Here is a 24,793-nt window from a genome sequence, read left to right as displayed (position 1 = left end):
CTGCCACAGATTGACTTTCATACAGCTACTCCTTGGAATTTAACATGGGCTCATTTCCTCTGGGAATAGAAACTAGTACCTGTGCCTGCTTACTGTTTAGAAACCAACTTTCCTGTACATTAAGAAACATAAAACTTGGAAAAGTGGTCTGTACATGCATACAGACCTTACACGTGTAACCTGCAAGAACCTGTGGAACAGATTCTACACACCTGACCCAATCAAAGCACCACAAATGAGCAATTGCCATCTTTATTAGCATGTGCACACGGACTGTGGTTTATGGTTTGCACTCCAAAGCACTCCAAACCTTCAGCAGGAATAAACTGATGTCATCGGACAGAAGTCTGGGGATGATGATGGCCTGCTGACTCTGCACCTTTCCCCATAAGGCAAGCACTGGCTCCATCAGCAGCCCTTGCCACAATTTGCAAGCCGTGATGAGGAACAGGCTCTCAGAGCAATAAGCCTACTTCCCTGGACAGCAGAAGGGGTGATATAATTCTCTTTCATCTCCACAGATAAGGATCAGACCTTAGGCAAATGGAGTACTGCACACTAAGTAAATTCAGCTGAAACGGGCAGCAGCTGAGAGCTACGACCAGTCCCTGCTTCTTTTTATTGGAAGACAAAGCTACGTAGGCAAAAGCTGGCTCCCTATATGCTTTAGAAGTCAGGCTGCACACTTAAAAAAGGAAAAAATAAAAAATAAAAACAACAAAAAAGTATGTGATACAAAGACCAAAAGTAAGAACTGAGAAATTTTCTGGTTTGGGGGTTTTATTTCCACACAACTATTAACCTTGAGCCCTCTCTTTCCCATGGCAGAAGTCAGTGCCTGGATTCAGATGAAATCCTGACCCACCGAACAACCTACATTTCACTGACATGTTTCAGAATGGATTTCGGTAAAAGTAAGCCGCATAGAGGAGTATAGAAGGAAAGAAAGGTGGTCTACTAGCACTTCTGCACTTAGAGCAGTTACTTTATTTATCCCTTTGTATTCAGAGTTACAAGCACTAGACTATTCTGGTTCCTTTATTAATTAAGCAAACCTTCCATTAGGTTACAAATATTTAAGCATTATTCCATGTGTAAATAAAAATATCTAAGGAAGTCTAGGCTTTATTATACACAGTTGACCTGCAAAAAAATCATTTTTAAGAGCAAAACTATTCTGAAATTAGAATAGCACACACAACAAAAAGGACCCAGTTACAGCCAGGTGACTGTTGGTTTTGGTTGGCTTCATGTAACAAGCAAATTGATTTTTGACATGATTCTACTATACAAAAGCATGTGCATGATCATTGAAACCTGAAAATACATGCCAGGTTAGACTTTAGAGCAAGTTCAATGGCTAACTTCTAAGTCCCCAGAAAAGCCCATGTACGAGATGGAACTGACTCTATCTTAACTCCATTCCTGCTGTCACTTATTGGCCTTATGAGATGCATCTCAGAGATAGCATTCACATAAAGCTATATAATTTCAGATGTGTGGGTGAATATTTCCTCCAATTCCTTAATTGTTTTATCTAGGAGTGATTAAAATGGGGGATAGTTATTAACATCAGAAGGTATAACACTAATAAGAGGGAAAAGCTGGACCTAGCTACAGTATCATGATGTATTTCAGACAAAGATTAACAGCCAGTTTAACTCTTTAGAGGTTTTCCATATATTTTCTTCAACAAAATACTTGGCTTTGTTGTGTGTTTTTATTATTATTCCATCACTGGAAGAAGAGAAAGACATTTGCTTGTATCTCGAAGCATGACTGTTAAGACGACCATGACCTGCAGAATCTCACGCTATGGAAAGCTAGATCCTGGACTTGGAAATGCAATTCACCTGAAAAAAAAAAAAAAGTGTTTCTCTTTTGTGTAAGCTCAAGCCAGAGAGAAAAGTTAGGGAGAGAAAAATATTCCATCTGCCTTGTGGACAAGCCTACAAATGTTGTGATAACTGGAGTGTCTATGTACGAACTAGCAGGTCTATCCTGCATCTTTTCAGAAATCCTCATGGCTTTTTATCCCCCTAAGATTAGCATAATGTGATGAATCAGGCAATTATTTAAAGAAAACAATGTTATTTCAGAGGTAATGAATCTTATTTTAATACACGTTAACAAATGAGCTTAACTGTGGCAACTATAGAATCTTTTGCAGCAAGTCCTGCTCTACAGTGGAAAAGACTGTGTTGCTACCAGGTTCAGCTCTGGTATAACACAAAGTATTTCATTCACTGTAACTGAGTTAGTCAAAGTGAAAAGCTCTTCTGACATTTCTAGAGACAAAGCTCTTTAAGTCACTCTTGGGAAGTCACACTGTCACGTACCAATCATGGTCATGGGCCAGTATTTCATTCTAAAATTAAGAGACTAAAAACAAACACAGACGACACAGCTTCTTACAGGAAGGAGGGCAGGAATGGGACCACGGAAACTCAGGAGGACCTGTAATGGGAAGAGCTCTAACTTTCTTCACCCATTAATAAGACCACTTCAATTTTATTTTAAATACAAACTGAATCTTCATAATGATTTCTCTCCGAGTCATCATGCCAACTTTATTCATCCATAAATTTAATATACACCTATCACACCGATGCAGTATTATCGCTGTTTAAAGCTACAAGAAGCAATGAAGAGTGGCAGAGGCTTCTGTTAGGTTTATAACACAGAAGAAAAACCTTGTCCCAGGAAAAAAGATTTTATTAGTCTTAAATATAAAATCCCTGGAAGTATTATCAGAACTTAATGTCAGCAAAATTAGCATTTACAGTGTGTGGTGTGGAAGCGTTGCCCAACACCTGCCTACACTATGCTCACTCACTAGAAGCCAGGGCTATTTTTCTTTCAAGGTTCAGTGAAATACTCAGATCAGAACTATGACAAATCCTGAAGCAACCTGGCCAAAGTGTCAGGTTAATTGCTTCCCATAGCTCACCACCACAATTAGCAAAATGACTTCACTTGTCTTAGCAGCTGTCATCTTGCCTCCATTTGTTTTCTCATTTCAGCTGGGAAAGCAGTCAGAGCAGAACTTCTATCAGTGGACAGAGGTATTCTGCACGTCAGTCATTGCACCAAGGCTTTGCAGCCACGCAATGGCTTTTCTCACTCAACAGCAACAATTTCTTGCCAGCTTTAGTCTAATGCTTAGTGGACAAGGTTTTTGTTCCTTAGTTGCTCTTACAAAATGGCAGTCGTGCCTGCCCATCATGCCACTCATCACCATCCTCTTCAGGACATGCCTTCCCTTCCTGTGCCAACTTCTGGTTGCCACTTGTTCAGGAGACACTGGGACAATGCCCTCAGGAATAAGCTTCATCTCCTGGTTCTCCTCAAAGAGGTCAGGCAGTTGGACTAGATAGTTTGTGGAAGGAGCCCCCAATCTTCTTGCATCTTCGCTGATGACCTCCAGTGAGCAAGAAACAAATTCATAAGGGAGAACTGCCTCCAGTTCTCTTCTTTTGCTATTGGACATGTGAAGTGCCTTCGCATTACAAAAACGTCAACTGCCCAGATCCTGTAATTTGATTGTTTTCATGTTACTTGTAACAATAACCAAGACCTATTTGGCACACAACTGCACTGAAGCTTGCTGTCGAACAATTCAGGCACTTTTAGGTGTACTGGCCTGTCATTCAGGGGCCTCTGGAACATTTCAGTGAGTAATCAGTGATTTCTGAGATCATCTTCCAAAACAGCACAGGACTGCAGATATCACATACATGATACATTGTCCTCATTTAAAACAAATTCCCATACTACTGCACAAGTCTTCAGTTTACAGGGACTCTTCTTTAACCAAAGCTTAATGTGCCATTGCTAGCAATACAAATTTCACATTAAGAGTATTTTTTTCAGTTGTATTCTTGAATGACTTCATTTCTGGGCAGAAGACACAGCCACCCAAACCACCAAGCACAGATTTCCAACCTATCTGGAATAGAGCTGTGCCAGCTTTGAACCATGATCTAAAGTTTCTGTAACTGCCTGACAACCTCCAACTTGTCAAGTTCCACAGCCTTGCATTACTTACCTCTGGTGCCTGTGTTCTTTCAGGTCCAACATAAATCAGACGTAAGTCCCTTTCTGCATATTCCAATTCCTGGGAATCTTCGTGGATAAAGTTACACACCACTTGCTTCATAAGCTACAGGAGAAGCATATTTTACTGTTTTTTTCTTGTTTTGTTTTCCAGTTCAGCTCTGGAGTGGACACTTGCAACACACTTGTCAGAATGTGTACTTGGTTATACATCATACATGCCGCAAAAGGAAAAAGATGATTCGTTCCTGTGGTCCTACAGATTGCTAGCCAAATTGACTACAGTATTGGCTTGTTTCTCATCCAGCATTTGTGATTTATTCCAATTTAACCTACAGCTTGGCTAGTTCTCTCTTTTTCCGCATCTTTAGTTGTTAAAAAATTATCTGCCAATGGTCTTTCCTCATATTGGGGCTTAAACTACTATTAAATTCAGTGTCTCCAGACAGATTTCGTAGTTTCTTCACTTTCTTCATTGACCACTTTTTCCTTACTCAACATACATGGTACTGCTGTGTGGTGTTCCCTGGCATTTCTTCGAGAAGAGCACCACAATAGATTTTAATAACTACCTGAAAATGATGAAGTTGTGTTCTGGGATTTGTATTGACAATTGAGATACACTCAGTGAGACAATGCTCTTCCTACATTTCAGTCTACAAGCATCCCTTATGAACAAAAGGTTTTGCTTCTCAGTTCGGATGCAACACCTCATTTCCATTAGGAAAATAAAAATCCATTTATTTTCTTCTCTCTGCTTAGTAAAGGGGGGAGGGGGAGGGTAAGTCTGACACTTCTCTTCCCATCCAACCAAGCATCCAAGTGGTATTTTCAGTATTAAAATACAAAGAAAATTATTTCAAGATAATATCTACTAGCTCTTTACAGCCCTATTTATAACATCAGAACTCTTCACATCCTTTCTTAAATCAGAATCTTTAAGTTATGAGAGGGATACTTTCTTTCAATCAAACAGAAGGAACTATCTTCCTCAAATGAGGAAAACAACAGGTAGCAAGACATACCCTGAAAAGTTATTCAAAACAAATCTGTTAACAGTTCGTAAGGATATGAAGTTAAGTTCAAAATCTGCACTTTAGAAAAACGTATTTCTAAGAACAGATGATAAAGTTTGTCCTTACTAACCTTATGTTCTTAGAAATTGCTGCATAGCCCTTTTTGTACAAAAAAAAAAAAAAGACATTTTAGGAAAGATTAGCATTTACCGGTATCACCCCAATCACCCCAGGCTTTTCTAGTAACCCAAATTTACAGATTTATCTGAGAGCAAATCATCTGCAGAACAACAAAATAGTCAAGTCTACATACTTTGTCTGAACCCCCCAACTCACATAAGGCCCAGAGCTACCACACTGGAAGAGATGTGTAACGTACTTGGCAGAACTCTACTACAAGTGTTTTCTTTTAAAATAAGATACTTAGTACATCTGGCAACATGGTTAAAATAAATAAATGTACTGACAATCCTCTGGGGAAAGCTTTTCAGGGGAGAAAATAGCAGTTTCGGTGGCTCAGCTTGATATGTTTTCAGTAACAGTCCAGCTTTTACAACCCTCCAAGAAGATCCATTGTAAAGAATCGGATCCTTTCAGTGACACAAAAAGCAAAGTCAATCGAAAAAGAAAAGATAAAGAAGAAAGTTTACAGTGGAAAAGTAGGATAACACAAATACATAAGCATTGGACAATCTATCACACTACGAAACGGGGAGACAGTGTCACTTACTGCTTTATTTTAAAATAAAATATTTATATCATCATAGAAAAAGCAAAGGCCAACAGAATGGAATCCACTGAAGACAGCTAAGACTAAATAAGTCTTGGATTTGGAACTTCTAATAAAAACTATTTCTTCCTGCATTGACACCCAGCACAGTCTAAATCAGTATCCTTACTTCTATTAATTTCTTACCTCTCGGTTTTCAAATCTTTTTGGGGGACTCTGCACCTACTGCTCTTTTCCTATTGCAGTGCTATGGTATCATAACGCATCAAGATTTTGGCTTGAACTCATGGTCTCAAGGCAGACTTTGTAAGAAACTGTTCTGCTTTTCAGTGCATTAGCCATGACATTTTCTCCGTAAAATAAATATTTTCCATAGTGAAATGCAGGTGCAAGAGAGAAAGTCAAGTACAACACAGGAATCTTTTTCAAATTAAGGACAAATGTAAATCTTAAGTTTTAGGTCATATTCTAGTGAATCAAAAATGTTTGGGGGCTGTGGAAATGAAAATGCTTTGTTCCTCTGACAAGTCTGTCTTGAGGGAGGGAGTCACAGCTATAAACCTGCAAATCCAACCTGTCCATTTTGGCTCTGAACTCAGCAACATAGAAACCACACTGCCAGTATGAAACAACTTCGTTGTTTTTGTGGCCCTGGGAACCAGAAAGCAAGGTCCTTTCAGCAGCATAGCGTTACACCTGCACAGGCAAGGTGCAGCATGTCCTGCCAATGCACAAACACCCGTACTTCAAACAGCTGGTTCACACTGTACTATCAGAGGTCACCAGCTTTTATATCTTCAGGTTCCCACAGCACAGGAAGCAAAATTTTAGTCTGAGGTCTCAATTCAGATTCAAGAGGAACTTAAATTCTTTCCCTGGTGCAACACTCCAAAAGCAAGAATGCCCACAGAAATGATGCTCCTGCAGCCACTCTGAATTAACATGCGAGATCTGGTACAAAATCCTTCTGCCTCACTGGAAGGAGGCGACAGCCCCGAGCAGCACAGATAATCTGGTTATAGGTTATACAGCTCTCTAACCCAAGTCAGTCGTGCTGATGAAATCAGGCTCTGTTCCTCAGATACTGCCATAGTATGTCCTTCTTTACAGTACTACCGATTTACACGCCTGTCAGGATTCATCCGTGAGAACTGGCATGCCAATATCCTAACCATTCCAACTTCAATACAAATTAACTATTAACCTTCTTGACTTCTTTCTGTAGTGCAATTAACTAGACAAAGCTTTTTATCACCCAGTATATTTATCAAATAAAGTGCAGCTTCAAATCAGCCTTTTGGTTTTAGGTCCAAGAAGAGCAAGGCTGTGCCCAGGAATCAAACACAGATGCATGGACCGCTGTCAGCTCATACTGGCAATTAACTCAATCTCTGGCACAATATAAACACAACAATAAAAAAAAAAAATCTGGTCTGAAGATCTCATTAAAACAGCGCAAAACCTATTTAATGCTGTTTCTGAAAGTCTTTAGATCATTACTTAAAGGTGCAATTCAAATAAAAAGTAAGAATGATAACACCCGTAGATAAAAAGTCTGTTTTGTTGTTGTTGCTGTTTGTTTCTTGTGTTTAAAGAAAAGAACAACTATCTGAAATATGTTTCTGCAACTCACATGGGTTGAACCTGCCAGCTGTTTTGGAAAATGAATCAAGCAAAGTCAGTGTTCTATGATGTGACAAGCAGTACAGTAGAGAGGTGAGAAAATACTGTTTTCAGGACAGGTTTCAGCCAGAAGAACAGCAAAACCTTAAAACTAAACCACTAAGTTATTCCAAATGTTGCTTAAAAATAATAGTTGACTACATCCTTTAAGTGTGTTCAGTTAGTCCTAGCACAGTAACCAATAACTTCGCTAGGTTAACTCTTCCACACATCAATCCACTTCCATCTTGCTCTCCAAGCAGTAACATACTTAAAGCTGCAGCACAAAGCATCAATCTAAGCTCAGGCCAATACCAAGTCCTGCTGCCGCCCTAGGACCTCTTCAGCACTCTGAGTGTTCAGCACTCTGAATGCTGTGCTTCTCGTAGCCAAATTAAAAAGTGGGTTTTAAATTCCAGATATTTGAATTACATCCAGATGGCATATTTGTAAAAATACATTTGTTATAAGATCTACTTTTCTTTCTCAATAATTTAATTTTTAAGAATGATATATGGATGCAGTCAAAAACAAACCTTCTTTAATCCATTTACAAATAACAATCCTGCACCTCACCTTCATTTTTCTACACTGACAACATAATGCTTTGATGCACTGATTACAGAATTAGGCAACTCTTCAACTTTTGTTAAAATCTTTGACCTTTAATGTAGTATACCCACAGTGTTTTTCTTTTAACTAGAGGAAAAAAAACAACACACTGGTAAAAAGTTACAAAAAGAAATCAAAATCATATTCAGAAATGTATCTAATGTTTGAGGTCTGAAGTAGATGCCAAGCTTCCACACGGCTAGTCACACTTCTCCCTTGGCATGTAAGCCTTGTGTTTAAATCACCTTGTGGTGATTCCTGCAGGCAGCCCCTTCAACAGAGATGCTCATATCACCCATGCCCCTTCCCAAACCTTCCATGTGTTTGCCCAACCACAGAGACATCACTGCACCACAGCTCTCCAAGTGCATTTAAGCCCTTGACATGAGTTAACACTGTTGCAAGAACCACGGACATCAGCTATCAATGCAAAACACGGCAGCTAAAGACTCATCTGTCCTGTTCGCTAACCAAAGACTCTCTTCTCTCCAACACCAGTGACTCAGCATTCAGTACCACTAGTTCTCATGCACATGCTTAATTTAAGCACTTAACTCTGAAGCATTTAATTAACTCTGTGGGAGGGCTTGCTGGGCCTGAAGTCTAATGCTGTGAAGTGGCACGCACACTGAGTATTTCACTTTGTGTCTACACAAACCATTACGCCGCTATGGAATGCGTTCTTCTAGAAAACCCACCCATGACAGTAGTTACACATCTGACAAAAATGCAGTAAGTTACCTCAATTCCCATTAATTATCCATTTTCTCTCACCACATCCTTAACCTTTCCAGAAAAAAAAAAAAAAAGAAAAAAACTCTACAGCTGTTGGAGTCATTCTTGGAAGTACATTAAAACACCCTTCCCTCAGAACACACGAGGGTGAGCACTGAGGGCACGACACAGCTCCTGCCCAAACCCACACATCGTGGCCCTAAAAATACGACAGTGTTTGAGCTGGGTGAACACAGCCAACACCACCTCCGTGAACAACTGCACGTAGCGGAGCACTAGCGCTGCTTGCTCCTGACAAACAGCGGAGTGACTCACCACGTGTTTCCCTCTAACACACCCTAGCAAAGTCTGGCCAGGAGAGCTGCCTCCAGCAACACGAGCATCCCAGCAGTGACGTGACTTACAGCAGCACCAGGCAGACAGGACTGGTCCTGTCTGCATGCACGGTGCTGCCGTAGCTCCAATGCATCTCTACAACAGAGCTGACTAACTTCCACATGGCAGTCAGCAAAATAATCAACAGTAATGCCACACACAGCCTTTCGGCTCTCATTAGAGAGACCTGACTGATGACTAAAATGAAAACAGCCCCTTGAGTTTAGTGATAGCCTTCCACAGCAGCAGAGGCTGACTCAGCTATCTGTAAACATCCTTTAAATATCTCCAACACCTGCAGCTTTGGGGTAACAGTCAAGTTGTTTTAGGAATTGTTTGTACCCTTTTCCCTCAGAAAGCAATTTATTTACATCTATGTCAGCACAGAGCCCTTCCCTTGATTCTATCTGGCATCCTCTACTGACACTCAGAACCTTTTGTGAGTGCAGGTGTATAAGCAGAATAGCTTCAATTAATTGCAGTGTTGCCCACAGCATGTTTCTGATCAGTGGCTGCTGTGCACCTGCAGCAATAAAATACCAAGAGAGATAATGTACTGAATTTTAATCACATGTTGCTGCGTTACATATTACACTGTTTAAAAACATTTCCTTTATTCCTGAGCTGTTTGTAAAAGGGTGTTACCAATTAAGCACGAATAGCCTGGGGAGTGATATTACAGTTCAGACAATTTGGTTACAGTGACTAAGTGGAGAAGAGCAGCTTGATAGCAGCTGGTATTTTTCTTATATGGATAACATCATAATGGGACATTTATTCACCCATCTTTGCGAGAGGAAGGGAGCTGGAGTAGCTTAAACACTCTTGCCACACTATAATGTGCTATTACTGTGTAGCCCAAAATGATTCACAGTTCAATACAGCAGCTAAAATGAAAACAATCAGTATGGAGGAATAAAAAACAAAATTAAGAGGCACATGAGTGGCAAAATGTTCCCAGAAAAACACTTGATTTCAGTTATACTTCTCTATATACTCAGGGAGACAGCCTGTGCCACCATACACATAAATTGTAAGAACACGTAAAAGGCAAAACTGCACGCTGGCTTTGAAAGCACAGCCTCTGAAATACCACCCCATTGCTGAGAACACTTTTTTCACATCCATGACAACACCACCAAACAATTTTAGGGCAATTTGAGTGTGCGCTAAAGGCCTTTGCTGAAAATGACGTGCAGGACAAGAAAAGAACATTCCTTAGCATCTGGCCATATATAACAGAGATCCCAAGCTCCACACATCCTGTCAGTTTCTTGGTTTACTTATGAAACCACAGTGCACCCCTGAGGAACGGTACAGCTGATTTTGTCATGCTCTGGCAACTTTGCAGACTGGGATCGGAGGTTGGGATGAGAGATTTAGCGCTAGCTCCCCAATATCAGGAGGAATTGCTATTGCCAGCAGCCTGTGCAGGAATATACTCAAGAGCAAACTCCCAGCATCCCATTTTACTCTTTCACTGCCACAAAAGGAGGATCATTACTTACATCCCTTCTGTTTGGTTAACCTGCAAATCAGTGTGAAAAGAAACACATAGTGCCTCTCTTGCTTTTCTGCATTCACATGGCCAGCAGGTACAAGCTGCAATCCCCAAATGGATCCACGCAACACTTGTCAGACGCACTGAAGTAAAATCAAGTCCGAATAATCCAAACGAAAGAGATTCTCCTGCTTGCAAGACTAGAACGTAATTAACAGCAGCCAAATGCATGAGACAGTGTCATCTTGAACTACTGGAGTGCCAAATGGAACACAATTCCAAACAGGTCCCCATGCCTCGCATCTTCCTCCATTACAGCATAATTGATAAATGCAGCCTTATTTCTAAACCTGCAACAGGTAAATACCCTTAAAAGGGTTTTCCCTTTGATAATTAGGTCATAAACACAAAAATAGAAGATATTTGATCAGAACAATCCACCCGGACAGTAATTCTTGAGCCACAGAAGGTGCTTACTACAAAGCATGATAACAAGGGGGAAACATTCACTGGTGTGCGCTTCTATCCCTGTGCACAGACAGATGTGAAAACAAGCTATAGCTATTCACTTCCTTACACTGCTGCCAAAATATGCTAAATGGGGAAAAATAAACAAGTAAAGCTAAGAGAAAGGTGACATACATTTAAAGTGCACTTGATTTCCTCTTCCGGGGGCTTCTGAAGATGCAAAACCAAACTTAACAACTAGGAAAGCATGTTAAAAATGATCCTGCAAGCGGAAAAGGATAGCAAATACTGGTAGCAATAAAAGGAAAGACTTCAGAAAATGGCAAAAGAAATAGGAAGAGATTAAAACAGCAAACCAGCAGAGAGAAAGCCACATAAACCAGGTGTCAAGTCAAAAATGCACCCACATGGTCAATCAGGCAATAATGACAGAAGGCTCTCAAGGACACACTTCTCGTAATGAAATTTCCTGACTATGTCTGCAGTGCAATGACAACTCGGGGGAACAAAAGCACTTGCAAATTAGCAGCCTGTTTGATTAACAGTGAGTTGGGTGGGATTTGAGCTACAACTCTAACAGTGTTGTAGAAATAGCTGCTAATAATACATCATAACCTTACATTCACCAGAAACTGGGAAACTTTGAAAGTTTTAAGTTTCTACTAGATACGCATCATGTATAGCACTTGATCACAACCCGAGGCTGGCTTATTTGTCCCTGGTCCCCCTGGATGGAAGGCAAGACCACGCAGTAGAGAGGACACCATCAGAAACACCAAGAATCATCAGCCCAACAGGCTAGGAAGGATCACTAAATACAATATCAAGTAGGTCCAACACAGTTCTTCATTCTCGCTCACTCTTGCCCTTATGGTTACTAGGTTTGTCATCTTATTTTCTGGGCCAGTGTGCACATTACTGACATTGAATTACTTCCTAAATTGATCCAATCCTTTAATATACATCTGCCACAGCAGCTCTCAAGTTAGGTCATACAGACAGTTACTTCCATTCATACAAAAGATATAGTGCTGCTCTTTAGAGTTCACTGAGGCACAAGGTAGTAAAACAAACTCATTTTACCAACAAAGGTTTTAACTTCTTTTTCATCTTTTCAGCAACCAGCTAGAACTCTCTCCCTTTAAGGGCACATAATGTTACTCCACAATATGGGAAAGCACCACTCTAAAGCACCAACAATATCCCAAGTAATGCCTTTTTACTCACATAATCTGTACAGCAATGTCACGTAATGAATGGATTTTAGTCACAATGCAGTTCATTGCACAATCTCATGGATCTATGGACAACTCACTCCTTAGACCAGGGCTTATCAATACATATGGCAATGAAAACTCTTTACTACTTCATTTTCTCCTCTTCTTCTTTCGGGACTTCAGAACTATTTCTGCTGCTGTCAGCAAGTTTGCATTTTTCCACACTGAATTTCACTAGTCACCATGGTACTAATCCATATAGTTTAGTTAAATTCCTCAGAAGTATTTTAACCTTCTCTGGAATTAACAGATAAATAATGTGGATGTGAGGATGGAGGACTGAGCCACCATGCTGTTAGTCCTCTGACGAGATGAAAGACTCTTACACCTTGGGGTTTTTAAGCTGGTTTGATGCACACCAGGACAGTCACTTACTTCACTAACCCAGGGGACAATTACTGTCAAAGCCATTTGGAAGGTTTAAGCACATTGTGTCAGACTGTTTGTCATCATTCCCTCTTAGCAATGTGTTTGAAGAGTGGCAAGAGATTAAGGAAACACAACTTTTCCTTTGCCAAAACCACCTTATCATGATTCTCCAGGTGTTATTTATTTTGTGACCAATTAAACACTTTGCAACGTAAACACTCACTAATATGCAATTCTCTCCCTTCAAACATTTCTAAAAAAACACCGTATTTACTATTCCCCATGGAGGCAGGACAAAAGCAGCTTAATAGATGTCATAAGCTCCTTCACCTCATTACTAACTGCTCTTAGACCCTGGGGAGCCCAGGGACTGGACTTGATGATATTGTTTGGTAACTTGTGTCGCTTGTTTCCAGCACATTTTTCAATATCACTGCCCATTTTAACTGTCAGAAAAAGAACCCAACTATCCCACTGCATTCTGTAGTGAAACATCAATGAGAAAGCATCATTTGGTGCCTGAAAATGATGCTTTTACCTCGATCTTCAACTTTTATTCACTCTTCTTTAGGCTAATTTTTTCCATACACCAATAAAGCACGTTTGCCTTTGGCTATTCTCTTTTTAAGTCCTACCAGCCTTCCTCCAACATAATGCTGATAACTGAAGCTTCAGCTCTTCAGAGGATTCCCCCTACACTGAACAAGCCATCAGATAACAAAAACTGGCTTTGCAGCTACTTCAAGCCAGAGCATTGCAAGTCCAGGGTCTTCTCTAGCTGCTACTGGTAAGTACTGATGGATTCCCAAAAGAGCCAAGCACCACCACACCTTCCCCAGGCTTCTTCATCTTTTCCTCACTTTCAAGTACACCCCAAAGGTAGGTTATCACAGGTAACTGGAGCGGGAGATTTATCCTTGGCAAAAAGGCCAACTGCAAAACAGATTGCTCTTCAGTATGGATCAGAAAAAAGACCTGTAAATTATTAAGCACTGGTTTCTCAGTGCAAGGTTACCATACCGATCAACTGTACTTACATATACACTCAACAGCCTTCTTGTGTCACTTAATACAGCAACATGTACCCAAGAGAATTCCTGAAATATCTGACCAAATAGCAACTAGCAGCATTGTGAATATAAGTAAATAATCTGTATTAACCAACATTGCCACAGCAATGCTCGTGCTGCTTTAAAGGATACATTTCTGTATTAACACCAGTGGGTCAATTATTAGCTCCCAGACCACTGGGAAGGAAGGGCAGCACTGCACATGGGCGAGTTCATATTGTATTTTTTGGGTGTCCAACCTAGAGAAATAATGACGAAATTTGAGAAATATCAAAGGAGCCACCGCAACTAGGTAGTTGCTGACTAGTTCTCTCAGGCAAACACTTCCAACACCTATGCAGGACAGCAGGCAGTGTTGTTTCAATCACAACAGAACAGGAGCAAGGTCAGAGGATTGCAAGCAGTAAAAAAAAAAAAAAATTCTCTTATCTCAGCCAGTAGACAACATCTAGTAATACATGCACAAACTGATATCCCTCAGCAATGAGGAGCAATCCTTAATTAGAACAGATAGCTTTCCCCCAAGACTTAAAGATAAGTTCCATGAGTGGACTAACTTTCATCCGTGATAGCCATGCTAAGACTTTGCCCACTCTCTCAGACTTTCGGATAGAACTACTCCCTACCATTAAGCATAGCTTGTGAGATCATCTAGCAGCTGCAAAGAAACACCATGAAGAGCTGAGAGAGAAAAGGAAACATTGACAATACCTACACACTACAGAATTACAGTCATGGAAACACCGAGCTACAGAAAAGCCTTCTTGCTCTCATCCCTGGTTCCATAACCCAGGGAAATCATACGGAAATGATATGTGACTGGCAGATAACTGCATTGTGAAAGGTAGGGTGGTGTGACAAGAGAGTATAGACATCTGCATGTGGAGAAAGCAGGAACAACACGGGATGTGCCAGGAAGATGCTGCACATAAAGGCATCCAGTAACAAGGGTGAAGTCAGGCCACGTGTCAAATCACACCAAGTAAACTCTCAGCCTCTTCACATAGAGCAGCATCCTTTCAAATCTGACTTCCCATGTATCTCTGCCGCCTCATTTGGATGCTTCTTGCACTGACCTGTAAGTAAAATCACCCACAGTTGTCTTCATTCAGGGTTCCTAAAGTGCTGTCAACCCTGTCACTGAGCACGCTAGGCATTAAGAAGCTCTTGACAGTTCAGAGAATTCCAGACCTGGGAGCATCATTATCTAAGCTGCAGCCAAAAGCTGTTCAACTCATTTCCTGAAATCCAACATATTCCCCATGGAAGTACTCAAATTATAGCATCCTGACAGTTCCTTAGCTGTCCTCAGATACTGGTCACCAGTGTTGCGACCAAAGGAGACACAGAAAGCACCGGGCCTGGAACTTACAGACTGAAGGCAGGACAATACAAAGGCAACCGAGTTCATTTGTCTGTCATGTGCCGCTCTGCAATGAGACGCATGAACTAGAAGTGAAAATAAACACACTTACTGTTTGTATTAAAAATTCCCTTCATCTCATTAGGTGATTATTTAACAGGCAATTCCCACGAGCTCCATCAGAATGGTTGCCTCTTGTAAGATGCTTGGCAAAAAGCCTGAACATGGACATATCCTGCTCCATAACTGGTGATCAAAAGCTGCTATAATAAGCCACTGGGAATAAGAGGCTAAAAACTGAATTCAGAGAGAGGCCTCCTCCAAGCTAAGGAGTGGTAGAAATTTCAGTCTAACAAGTACTTCCTTGGGCTTTGAAAACCAATGCAAGCAAAACGAAGGCACACAAGGTTAAGTGCTTTTAGAAAATTGTACTGTTTTAAAACCAGCATTGAGTAGACGCAGCAATAAAGTCGACTGATGGGAAGCACTTACAGCCAAGTGCCAAGACACAGAAAAGCAGGCAAAGATCTCTGGCTAAGAACTAGAACACACTCATGCACTTGTCCTCAAATCTTTTCTTTTCCAATCTATTTGAGAAGAACCAGTACAACTCCTTTGAGGGGAATCCTGCCTTACAAACCTCTTGGAGTCCTCTGAAGCAGTGGACATGCAAAAAGATGATCTGGTTGACACAGTCTACTTGGATGTTTGAAAGCTGACTACTGAAGACTTTCTAAGGAAACAATCTAGCAGTGGAATAAGAGAAAAGGCCCTTTCCAGGCTAAATGTTGCAAAAACTTAATTGTTTACTTCCATCCTTTATTTTCTATCTTTTAAACCAAGGGACATCAGTGGAGTGCTTGTTGGAGGTGTGCTCTTAAGCCTGGGGAAAACAGAAAGAGCAATTAGGAGAAAAAGCTTGATGATTATATGAAATCATTCAGCCTAAGGGAGAATCAACACCCTAACTAGCTATACAATGACTTCATGAGGTTTTGTGAGCAGGCAGTTGAAGGACAAAGTACAGCCAATACAGAAAAATATAAACAGATATCTACGGGGAAAAAAAATAAAAATCCTGTCTACCTATACAGATGAAATAAGCTTCAAGCAGATGACCATCATTCAGCAGTGAGACTTCTGGCTTATGATGTATAGTCTGGGCTGTTGCAACTACCTCCAAGTCAGTCCTGTTTTATTGTTTTCATGCAAATTTTGGATTGTTATTCCTAAGCCAGCTTAAAACAAAGAACTAGCTGGCTGTTGTGGAGCAGTACCACATCCTTAACAATCTAAAGAATGTGCAAGTCAGCCATTTACAAGTGTATTATCCTGATGTAACGTGGGCATTCATGGCCCACTGCTTCCCAGTGACCAAACAGAAGTGTAATTTACAGAGAAACATACAAGTTCAACATACCTTAAATACCATAAAGAAAAATGACAGATGCAGAAGAAATAGCAAGCTAAAAACCCTTTGCAATTTAAGTTACAAAACAGAGTTCAATGTCTTGCTAGAAGACAAGCATAGCAATAATGCTACAGACAGCTTCGTAACTTTATTTAGAAAAAAAGTTAATAGGGAACATCGCTTTTCTACTGCAATTCGGAAAAAAAAAAAAAAAAAAAAAAAAGCTTGGAAATGAAAGATTTCATTTATCCCAAGACTTAACACCCTCAAATACCTCATGAATTTCACAGAATTTCACAGAATTTTCACAGAATTTTCTAGGTTGGAAGAGACCTCAAGATCATCGAGTCCAACCTCTGACCTAACGCTAACAGTCCCCACTAAACCATTTCCCTAAGCTCTACATCTAAACGTCTTTTGAAGACTTCCAGGGATGGTGACTCCACCACTTCCCTGGGCAGCCTGTTCCAGTGCCTCACAACCCTTTCAGTGAAGAAGTTCTTCCTAACATCTAACCTAAAACTCCCCTGGCTCAAATTAAGCCCTTTCCCCCTCGTCCTGTCACCAGGCACGTGGGAGAACAGGCCAACCCCCACCTCCCTTCAGCCTCCATTAAGGTACCTATAGAGAGCGATAAGGTCACCTCTGAGCCTCCTCTTCTCCAGGCTGAACAAGCCCAGCTCCCTCAGCCGCTCCTCGTAGGACTTGTTCTCCAGGCCCCTCACCAGCTTCGTCGCCCTTCTCTGCACCCGCTCAAGCACCTCCATGTCCTTCTTGTAGCGAGGGGCCCAAAACTGAACACAGTACTCGAGGTGCGGCCTCACCAGAGCTGAGTAAAGCTCATTGAGTACAATTCATTGAAAAAGATGCATGGAGATCCCAAGCTAACACACCACCACACAGAAACTACTTTTAATATACAATTGTTGCCTGGATTTAAAGATAAAATAAATAAAAACACAAAACAATATTGGCAAGACAATTGAAAGCAACATGACTAGACATGATTCAGCTGAAGCACGAATGAGAGAATGCGTGAGGAGGAAGACTTCTGCTGTAATGAATGCCCTGGTGCTGAGCTCTCTCCCTTGATTTGGGAGGAAACTGATGGCTGCCACCTGTGCTCTGGGCAAGATGCTAGGTGTGCCAGCATGCAAACAGCAGCAAACACCCTGCAGGAGCATTACAGAGAATTTCTGAGCACCACAATTTAAAAAGCAAAACAAGATTTAGCCACCAAAGCACTAGAAGAAAATTCCTCTCACATGGTTCTGCATGGAAAACCACACAAAACTGAAGATATAGTGGCCGCTATATAATCTACTACCAGCTCTTGTCTACTACTGTCAAAGGGTTTCACACATACTCCGGCTGCTTTTTTCCTGTTTGTTTTTATTCCAAGTCGTTTTAACAGCAAGTTTGGGGGTTTGGGGTTTTGTTTTTAATAGTTCATCCTAGTTCTTTTACTAAGTTTAAATGTAAGAAACCACATGCTACTTCCAAACATGATGCTTACTTGTAAAAGGACTGAAACACAGCTAGAACTCAGATATGCAGACATTATTACTATTTGCCTTTTAGAAACTGACGTAGTGAATTCTGTGAGGGTTTAGTACATCACTTGGAGTGTAAAAAGTGACATTATCTGAAAATAGGCTGCTTTGGTGGGGCACATGTCCCAAGTTCCTAGGAAAAGTCATGCAAAGAAGTCTCTATTTTGATGTTAGTTCGTAATTCAGCATACGTATCTTGTGAGGCAGCCCAAGCTGACAGCTGATGCTGCTCCCACCAACTCTGCAGCCCTCTCCAGGGATACACACCAGAGAAGATGTTGGCCTTTTTCCTGTGCCACTCACACACGGAGTGTGAAGAAAAGCACACCAGAACATCACATAGCAGAAACAGATCCTAGAAGATGAACTAGACAAACATGTTGCATGTTTCCAAAAGCACGCAGAGTTACACTATAAGATGCTCTCTACCTGTCGGGAAGACTCATGAAAATGCAACACAGTTCCTCTTCCAGTAGGTGGCCCTAAGAAAGGGGCTGAATTCTCAGCTGAGGCAGCACTGCCCAGCCTCAGTGCTGCAACTGCTCAGTAAGAACTGAGCGAGGCTGGCTCTTACAACTTCACACAGATGGGCACCAAGCGAGCATCAGCTCCACCACAGGAAGGATGCAAAGAAACCAACAAGCTTTACGCATCAAAAACTCTTAACTTGAAACACTGAGCTGCCTGTGATCCTCAAGCAGGTTTGCACTCCAAAGGAATTCAGGCTTTGAGCAGTCAAGACAGCCAGACATGGAAATGTTTAGGCAAGTAGCTTTGGCCAGACCTTCAGCTTCTGTACAGGTGAAATGCATACATTTGTGAAAGCTGCTTCCTTACCACAACAGAGCTCCTGCCAGTACCTTTTTCACCACTCGCCGTTCACTATGTAGGAGGTGGCCAGGAAGAAAATTCAGTCTAGTCCTTGGCGTGGGCCTGCAGCTCTCCTTTTACTTTGTTGCAGAGGAGTATTTCAGCTCAACACTACGGTTTTGCAAAAGATTGAAATGCTTGATATACTTCAGAGGAGGAAAGTTCCTTTGTTTTTCAGTTAATACAGAGTGGCTGAATTTCAGCTCTTTGAAGATGCATGCTCACATGGCACGTTAGCTGAAAGAAGATACAGACATTTCAGCATCCCTGCCTTAGGCAAAGTTATGCCAAAAGGAAATAGGTATCAAATTCTTCATCAACAATTTCTCTTTTCTAGATATTTAGCACATCTTAACTAGGGTTTTTTTCTATTTATCTTGTCCAAAAGAAATCTGAACCAGCAGATTATGAGCTGCAGAAATCCACAGGCAAATCCATTTCCTGGACTCCGGTTTCTTTTGCCTGAAGATCACTTGCAAAATAACAAACCATCCCTCTGAAAAGGAAACATTTTCCAGCACCTACTTAAACACATTTCATTTATTTATTCCAAATATTTTCCCCAAACTATCCACAATTTATAAAGAAAAAAAAAAAAAAAAGGACCAATTTATTCTTAAGCAAAGAATGTTGATTACTCTGACATACTTCCAGGTGAAAAAACATTCCTGTTATTGTAACAAGTTCACTGCCTAGAGTAGAAAACCACCCAAACACACCTGGACCTCTTCAAAAAAAACATTTGATATTGTATTCAGGACATAAAGGACATAACACTTAGAATTATCAAAAACTGCTCAGGTGTGTGAGCAATTGAGGGACAGCTCTCAAGTGCTGCAAACTGAATGGTCCCCAGATACAGTAAAAGTTGTGATGACATTTATTTCCTTCCTTACCAGGACATACAGGAAAGGGAAAAAAAAGGCAATAGAGATACATGATCATTTACAGATTTATAGTTATTTGCCTGAAAGTGAAGACTGAAAGTAGGTGAAATAGGCTTTATTTTTCTAGAGAAATTGAGCTTTAAAGAGGGTGGAAAACCTCTAGACAAGAGACTAGTGTAGGTGACAAGATAAAGCAGGAAATGCAGAACAATTTTAAGCCTCATAAGGGATAGAGACCACAGCCATCAGCACCTAGCACTGATGCTACCAACTAGCACAGTTCTTAGACACAACCAACCAACTCATCTCCCACTATTTAATTTTACTTTGTGCTTAAGAAGCAAGGGTGAAATAACACTCAAGCCCACTCCTTTCTATGGCTGGAACTCAGAAATTTCAAATCATGACAGAAGCACAAATTGCTACCAGACATCTGTATCCTCAACAAAAACCATCAAAGAGTTGGTTTTCTAAAAAACAGAGTAGGAGTTGCACTTGTCTCCTTCCTTCATTAGTCTGAGAAAGCACGCTGCTTTGTACTGAATGGCTAAGAAAAGGATGCTGCTGCTGTTACAACAGCAAAACAAGTAATAAAAACGTAAAGAGAAAGCTGTGGTCTCCATCCTGCTATCAGGTTTAGAGTCAGGAATGGGTCATCCTCCCCTTCCCACTAAGGTACTGGTTTAACAATCTCTAAAGGAGCGGGTGGAGAAGGAGAAGAAACATGGAAAGAGCATAAAGATGTCCAAAAAAGATATTTTGCCTGGGCCAGAAGGGCCACCATGAAATATTCATAAGGCTGTTCCAGATTACTCTGTTTACCCGATCTTGAATTACTGAGACATGTGTGAGCTTCAAAAAACTTCAGCTCCGAGAAGCCTTCCAACACTGATATCAATCTAAATGTTATCTATGCATTATGGGCTTATAAAAAGGAGGAAGAACAGAAGAGGCCTAAGATACTCCTGCCATGGATTTTCTTGCACGTTCTCCAGTTCTTACTCACTCTGGTTGAGCCAAGAAGCAGAATGTCAGCCACGTGACTGAAGCCATCCAGCCTCTAGTTCCAGCAAGTGCTAGGAGCGCAGAGGCATGTTGATAGGAAATATAATGAACCATACTTTTTCCATAACATCACAGAAAAAAAATCAGAGCTTAGTAATGGCTCTGGGGGAGATTTGTCGGTGGACAAAAGCAGGAGCAGCTCTGCGTCTGCAGGCCTAGGCTCTGCAAAGCCTCCATGGAACTTCTGTGGTTGATTCAAGGCAAAGGGGGGCACCTAGCTGCCTTCCACCATTTCAGCCTAGGAATGAGTAGGCTCCTTCCATACTTTTAATGCCAACTAAAAAGCCAGAAGTGTTTAAAACAGTTGTCCCTCAATCTAGCCTGTGCCATAAGACACTAGCCACCCCAGCAATCTAAGAGCATCACATATCCCCTGTGTCCTTCCACTAAGGCAATTGGATGCACTTGCTAGCACAGTCCCTACCTTTGTCCTTTGTCTCTCCCCAGTGAAGGCACTGTCCCTGTCCAAGCCCATATTCATTTATGAGCCACAATGGAAAAGGCAGGGACCTGTGTTCACACCTTCCCAAATCACACCGCTTTCCTCTAAAATCCCCGAATGTATTCAGAGGTCACTTCCTGTGTTCCTCTATGAATCAACAGATCCATCCCTTTTCACTTTTTCTGTCTGAAGGAGCATCTATGCGATACTCAGCAACAGTTTGAATCATAGAAGGAAAGTGCTCTGGAAGGAATTTTAACAGAGAGGTTGTCATTTAGCTCTTCAGTCTCTTCTTGGCAGCCACAGCTGATTCTACAAGGCTTGCACTGCGCAGAGTCACTCTAGCACGAGAAGGAGAAAGAAGGTTTGAAAGAGTCAAACTCCAGATTTGAAATCTGGGCACTGAACAAAGGTTTGCTTTTGACAGATTGCTCTTTTGCCTTTTTGTTTGCAAGAAGAGCCGTTAGACCACTGGCACACACGTGGAAGTCCCTAACCAACAATTTTGTTTTGAAGATGTTGCACTTAACGGTAACTTAATACTTCTAATGTATTTCAATGCCTGGCGATGTGGGAAATGCCAAATCCCCAAATGACTAGATATGTATGATGTTAAGTACAAAGTCCTGAGGTTTACTATTTCCATTGAATTTCAGAACACTGAGGAACACTTTAAAAAAAAAAAAAAAAAAGAGAGGACAGCTGCAGACCTACTATTGACCCATGTACAGAAACACTCACTTTCCAGCCTGTTTGTAGTAGGAACAGATTTTAATTAGATCTGTTTGTTTTCTTAAGAGGAAGATCCCTATGCACGAGTACCTGTTCTGTGGACAGAGGTGTTTCTGAGTCCAAACCCCCTGAGTGAAGGAACTGAGGAGTAGCACAAAGGGATCAGGCACCTAAAGGAAAGGTTAAATGAACTGTGCTCAGCAGGACGCTTGCTGAACATGTGAAAGCAAACTGCTCTACAACTGTCTCAGGCTGAGAGCCTGCAGAAATGAAGCGAGCTCCCCCTTCTGCTCCGTTTCCTGCTTCCTATGATAAATGCTAAGGTACCTCCTGAATCAGGTAGGGCACAAGGCAAAAGAGGAGAAGGTAACATCTGTCATGCAATAGCCTAACACACAGCTTGGGAACAGCTGGCTGCAAGGTTTCATTTCCTCCTCAGGAGGATGAAGCTTAAAGCTTTCTATCACCCAGGAGCATAGCTGAGCTCAGTCATTTGCTGCTGTGCCCCCAAGCTCCAAGGCTACCCTGCAGGCTATTTGCACAGAAGGAACATTTCTGGGTTCACCTCCCTGCTCCAAAGGCCAGTGCTTGTGTTTTAAGCCACAGAACAGCAGCTCTGGGAGAAATGCTGCTATCCAGGACACTCTCCCCTTCCCAGGCAAGCATCTAGACTGAGGGGCTACTAAATCACTCTCATGCTCTTCTCAAGAGGGGAGGGGAAAAAAAAAAAAAAAAAAAAAAAAAGTAAAAATGAAAGGTACGCATGAAAAGGATCCATTTCAGAGGACAGAGATCCAGCAATCCATTCCAGAGCAGCCTGTACCTAGACACTATTTTTGCATTTCTCTGGTCAGGGATGTAAATATCCCTGCCCAGAGATAGCCATGTGGCACTTCTAACACCCTGCCTGAGTTTTTCAGCACTAATACTCTGAACAGAAGTAGCAGCCTTTTCTTCCACGAACAAAATTAACAAAGATAGTTCCAGTTGTTTGTTCCTCCCACCTCCTCCTTGTCAGAGGGCATTCATACCACTAAACTGTCAGCCGAAGCTCGAGTGCTGTGAATCTTAAGTGGAGGGAGGCCCCTCCTGGCTACATCGAGTAAGGCACCCAAACCCTGCAGCAGAGAGATGCAGGATTCCTGTCAAAAACATCTTCCTAGTTTCAGCCACTGCTTCTCGGCCAGTTTCGGTAGCTCCACGCACAGAGGACAGGGAACAGAGACAACTCAAAGCTATGCAATCCACCCCACGAGCAGGAGCACTGTCAAAGACACCTTTCCAATATGGACATGGGTAGAGCAGGAGTTGAAACGGAAGCAATTTGCAGTTTTATTTGTGCTGTTTAAAACTAAATCCTAGAGGTAGTGAAGACTCAGGTGCAATTCCAAAGTCACTTCATATACATGTGAAAGCAGAGCAGCCCCCACATAAGCAGAAGCATTAATCCCACGTTAAAATGTGGCTAAGGATGTCATGTAGCAGGATCCAGGCTTCAAAACAAAAAAGTAGTTGCAACCTATTGCTGCAACAATGTCTTCAGTAAGAAGAGGGATTTAAAGCACTGGGAGGCAAAACCGTATGTACAGTTGAGAGGAGTAACAGTTTTTTCCTGTCCTTTCTCCATTTAAACAGACATGCACTGATGTCAGCCAGAGTTTTATTTATCTTATGACTTTCCAGATGAAACACACAGCTCCTCTCTAACATCAATATCACAGAAGTTACAGGAAAGTTTTCAGGAACATGAGATTGTCCTGAATGACAGAGGTGGGATAACAGAAAGAACCACCAAGAACCTCACCCACATTTAGAGATGGTCTAATAAAAAATAAAAAGGAAAAGAAGTATCACAAAATCCATTCTTGTTTCCAGTTTGCTGGTGTTAAAGAAAAACAAACCCTAGGGCTCAGCCCTCTTCAATTCAGATGCTAAAGGAACACATGTACACCCTTGTTGCTAAGTACAGAAGGCATTTTCTGCTTCTGAGTCTCAAGGTCTGCAGTTCACTTTTTATTATCCTGATCCTTTGTTCTTAACAGAAACACACCCAAGCCTAACACTGTGACCATGTCCACTTTTACTGGAAAAAGGGCAAAGGATTTTAAAGGAACTGATCTTTTACAGACAGCCTCCCCCCACCAGCCCACCCAAATCCATTTTCTGCAACTTGTACGCATCTTATTTTCACCATTTGTAACAGAAGTCCTACCAACGCTACCAAGCATGTGCCTTAGCTGACGAGGCTATTTAACTAAGCAAGAGGTTTTTGGAAAGCTGAGGTAAAGATTCAGTAGAAAACAGCATCAGCAGTGAAAACACTTGAGGGAACACATTGGCTCTTCTGATCAGGACAGCTTCGCAATACAGTAATAACATGTCGCTACACCAAAGCTGCTTTTTCTACTGTTAGTCAAGACACAAAAATGCAGCCCTTGAGCAAACCGTGACCATTACATTTAAGCAAGAACCAGAAAAAGAGAAGCGCCCAAAAAATGACCACCTTCTTTATGCTTAAGTTGGCTAGTATTTGAAATCATCTGTTGATTTCTGTCTTGTTAGGTTCTTGCTATTCCACAGGTTCTAGGCTTAGAGGTCA

At 41.4% G+C, this 24,793-nt stretch overlaps 1 protein-coding gene and 1 long non-coding RNA gene across 2 annotated transcripts in view; both read right to left on the bottom strand.

Annotated features, from left to right (window-relative positions):
• Positions 1–24,793, bottom strand: part of CFAP299 (cilia and flagella associated protein 299) — a gene marked incomplete at its 5' end in the record, with an annotated part of 209,645 nt that overhangs the window by 181,060 nt on the left and 3,792 nt on the right. The window lies entirely within an intron of this gene.
• LOC311435497 lies at positions 968–4,235 on the bottom strand. Its single transcript, XR_014692174.1, has 2 exons — positions 4,049–4,235; positions 968–1,853 (listed from the first exon to the last, which is right to left on the bottom strand). It is a non-coding gene; the product is annotated as an uncharacterized lncRNA (long non-coding RNA).

Source organism: Aythya ferina, assembly GCF_964211825.1.
Source record: "Aythya ferina genome assembly, chromosome: 4".
Lineage (NCBI taxonomy): Eukaryota > Metazoa > Chordata > Aves > Anseriformes > Anatidae > Aythya > Aythya ferina.
The sequence above is the reverse complement of the archived record's forward strand: the minus strand, read 5'-3'. Positions and strand labels throughout refer to the sequence as shown.